This window comes from Triticum aestivum, chromosome 4D (assembly GCF_018294505.1).
Source record: "Triticum aestivum cultivar Chinese Spring chromosome 4D, IWGSC CS RefSeq v2.1, whole genome shotgun sequence".
Classification (NCBI taxonomy): Eukaryota; Viridiplantae; Streptophyta; class Magnoliopsida; order Poales; family Poaceae; genus Triticum; species Triticum aestivum.
In genome coordinates, this window is record NC_057805.1 from 487,296,322 (window position 1) to 487,300,726 (window position 4,405).

Here is a 4,405-nt window from a genome sequence, read left to right on the forward strand (position 1 = left end):
ACGCCCCCAGGCGCCACCCCCAGGATGCAGAAAATTCGAACTTGGTCGTTCCCGCTCACAAAAGACGCCACAAGTCCGGCGATCACAAATCACAGTTCGGCGATCGGATGTAGTCTGGCGTACAAAAAATAGAGCGCCACAAGTTCGCATGCGCACCGCATCACTTGGCGGGGTCGGCCTCAGGCGTCGGTGGAGTCGGCTTGCGCGGGCTCGGCGGTGTCGGAGCTGCTTCGGTGCTGGGCGGTGTCGGCGCGGCTTCGGTGCTGCTGGGCGTCGTGGAGGCGTCATCACACGGGCTTGGCGGCGGCGTCGGCGTGGGCGCGGGAGTTGGCGTCGCCGTCTTCGGCAGCTGGTTCAGGATGAGGCCGCGCTCCGCCATGTACCACGCCTTGAGCTTCTCGTCGGTGCTCTGGAGCATGTCCGCCCCGCCCATCAGAAAAGCCAGGTCGGTGTTCCTCTTCTTCGCGGCGACGTTGGTCCGGAGCAGGTCGAGCTTGATGGCGCTGTTCGTCATCAATGACGACCACCGCGCCGCGGTTTTCTCTTCACGCAGGATGGCCCGGGCCTGTGCGTCGGTGAGGCAATGCTCGATGGACTCCTGCACTCGCGCGGTAGCCGCGTCGGCGTGTTTCCCCTTCTTGGCCCCTTTGTTGCCGTCCGGCCGCCGCGTCGGCGTAGCCCGGCGAGGGCGATCCCCATGGCTGCGGAGACGGAGAGCCGACGCCTTGCTGGCACCAGGGCGCGTACTGGGTGTGGCTGCCGGGTGGATTCATCATCCCCGCGCGAGTCGCCTCGGCCTCGGCTTGCTCCGCCGAAGCCGCAGCCGCACGCGCCGCGTTGTCACGGGCCTTCTTGGCGATCGCCCTGTTCCATCGGTCGGCGGTGACAGCCTCCCGTCGCTGAACTTCCACCCTCCAGTCGGCGTTTGACATGCCCAGTGGCTTGGACGGCGGCGCCCTCGGCTTCCTCTGCTTCGGCTGGGCGACGGAGGCAGTCGCGGTTGCCGTGGTGCGGGCGACGACGTACTTCTTCGGTGGCATGGCGGCCGGCTGGGAGGCGAGCGGGAGGGAGATTGGCGGGAGGAAGGGAGAGAATGGGAGGGAAGTGGGGGAAAAGCGGGAAGAAACGGCGGGAAGAGGCGCTCGACTCGCCGACAGGGCGGACCCACGCGCCCTTTTCGCTTGTGCCGGCGCCCCCAGGGCGCCGGGTTCGGCCTGGGTCCGCCGGCACCAGTTTCGGCCCGAGCCGGCGAAAAAGGGCTTCTGGGGGCGCGATTGGGCAGTTTTTTCGGCGCCGGCGCGGCAAAAACGCCTGGGGAGGGCCTGTTGGGGGCGCGGCTGGAGATGCTCTTAGGATGATGGGGCGTTCCCGGCCGGCGTCAAGCAGCGAGAAGAGATGTTGGGTCGGCCGTCCGCATATGCATTGGCGCTTGTGCGGGGGGCTTTCAAGGTGGGTGTTGGTGTGTAGCGGGGGAACTACTTGAATAAATATTTTTTCACCTATTTTATCCACATTAGCTAACCGTCAATTGATTGACTTTAGCTAATGGGTTAGTCGATTTTCAGATTCCTGAAGATATTCGCCGGAGGAAGGCCAGAGGGGAGGAAGGAGAAGGAAGGGGCTCGCCGGAGGACTACCACATTATCTATCTTAGGGTTTAGGGTGGGGGCGGCGGTGGGGCTTCGCCAGAGAAAAAACTGGACTCGTACGGGGCTAGAGGGATGTCCAGGGGTGGCGGAAGGTGGGCCGTGGGGGGCGCTTCAGCGGAGGGCGGGGCGGCGAGGCGGTCGCCGGAGCACCGACAACCGCGGGTGGTGGTCGCACGCGGTTCAGCCGACGGCCTGTGCAGCGGTCTGGGAAGAAGAACGCCAACTAAAGGAAGAAGAAAGCCAGGCGCTGGTGGATCTTCATCGTATGGTTGAAAATGGTCGACTGACCCAAATTCAAAAGGCAGGCAACTCATGTCTAGCCATGTCCGATTTTATCTGAACGATACAAAACTGGTCAAAGAAAAGTAAACTAGACAAAAAGCAATGCAAAATAATGCACAAGACATGCACTACACCACCTTACGGAATGGGGGCCGTTTTTGTTTACAAAGTCCACTCAATATCAAGAAAATAAAGTAGACTATTAAATAGCACGACTAACCGTGTGAAAAGCCTTTGGTATTCGGAGCTAATTAACAGGTTGCAAGTGGTGTATTTTTCTCTATGGTTGTATGCAAAGTTTGCATTACTAAGTACTCCCTCCGTCTAGGTGTGTAAATCATCTTACGTTGTGCATCGCAATCAAGGTGGAGAGGAAACGAGAAAACTTAATGTCTTTTTGCTAATTAATAGCATTACATGCAATGAACTAACCATTGCATGTCATGTTTGGTAGTCTCAAGTCATTGAAAGCATGCACGGCCCACATCTCTTATTGGTTGATATGTCACAAAATAAGAAACGAGGAGGGAGTTAATGTACCGTGCCTAAGTGTTTTGGGATTATTTGGTTTCGTTAGGTGACTTACACACCTAGACGGAGGGAGTATCATTGTATGAAGCAAAAATCCGACCCAATCCTTCTCCGAAAGTAGTAGTAGTCTTTAATAGATGCAAATTGTGTTTTTTGATAGTGGCCTTGTATTTTAAACCGGAAGGAGTAGCATTTAATAAACACTCTCTACCAGTTGAGCTAAATTACATATACTGATATACCTACAAACTATGATATTTGAGAGTATTTTTAATCATCCCCTAATAATAGGGATGTCAAAAAAAATTAGTACAACTTTTACAAAAAGTTTTGCTAAAGCACATGTAGATGTGCCATAAGTATTGCACATCTAATTCCTGTGTCATTCATCTTGCACGGAGATTCGTGTGGGTGTTTACTTTTATAATTTCCTTTTCTTTTTATGCTTGATTGAGTGACTTAGATGTGCAATAACTAGGGATATCTAGATGTGCCCTAGACAGAATTAGACCTATCTATGCGTCCCCAAAAGGTCTTAAAGTCCCAAAATACTTTTGGGACAAATCAAAAACCAAAAATAATGTAATAGGTACCTTACCTTATTAAGCCTCTCTCCCCACTCCCGAATTTCACAGTGGGCCCCACATCTATTTTTGCTCTAATCTCTCCATGTAATCACGTAATTTTCCATAGCAAACCCCTCTGTATGTTTATCATTATTCATCAAAACCGCCTCCCATTCCCAAAAGATTGGAACAATGTGATCATTTCCAATGTAATAATAATTTCCAAGAGGAACATTTGAGTTCCAGCTGGTGCCATGATTGGTGCCAACCCTCTTTATTGATATTATCTTACTATGTGATCACTTATTTGGTCACAATGCCTGGTACTTATACTATGGTGAGATGCACCATGATGTGTGTTTGATGTGTTGCATATGAGCCTGCCCCACTAGTAGAAAACATGGCTTTGGTTCGGGCCTGACCAGCCCATTAGTCCCGGTTCTGCATGAACCGAGACCCATGGGGGGCATTCGTCCCGGTTCGTGAGCCCAGGGGGCCGGCCGGGGCCTCGTGGGCATTGGTCTCGGTTCGTGTGGACCCATTTGTCCCGGTTCTAGGCACGAACTGGGACCAATGGGCCTCGCTTCTGGCCCACAGCCATTGGTCCCGGTTCGTGACTCGAACTGGGACTAAAGAACATAAATAAAATTTATGGACCTAAAATTACCAAAGTATTTTCTGTTCAAAACATTATAAGCAAAAAGAATTTTCCTGAAATAAATAAAATAGCAACAGTAAGTATTTTGTTGTAAGTACAAACAAAATAAAATAAATAAAGCAAAAAAGAAAAGAAAAAACTAGGGAAAAATAAAAAATGCCACCTACTGGGCCACCACGGCCTGAATACGACTAGAAACCCATCCATGGGCCAGGATTCAGGCCCGCAGAAGGCCCAGAAGGCCCACAGGCATAGGAGTGCGAGATTAGGCCCAGAGGCCTGCAGTTCAGAGGAGTTCAATGGAGATGGCGGGGCAGGGCTTATAAACAGGTCCTGTCACTCCTCGGCTAGCGAGGTGAGACTAAACATCCCACCACACCGCGGCTTTGGCAGGCGCAGGACATTGGTCCCGGTTGGTGCCACGAACCGGGACTAATGCACACCTTTGGTCCCGGTTCGGGGCACCAACCGGAACCAATTCCCCCCCTTTAGTCCCGGTTGGTGGCACCAATCGGGACCAAAGGTGGCGTTGGTCCCGGTTGGTGCAACGAACTGGAACCAAAGCCTTTCCTATCTAAAAAACACTTGGCAAAAATTCAGAATTTCATCGCCAGTTCCCCCTCGGCGACGCCGACCTCCTCGACGCCGCCAGGCTGCCCCGCCGCCGTCACCCGTGCCCCCGAGCCCACGCCGACGCCGTCCGCCGCCCCCGAGCCCAC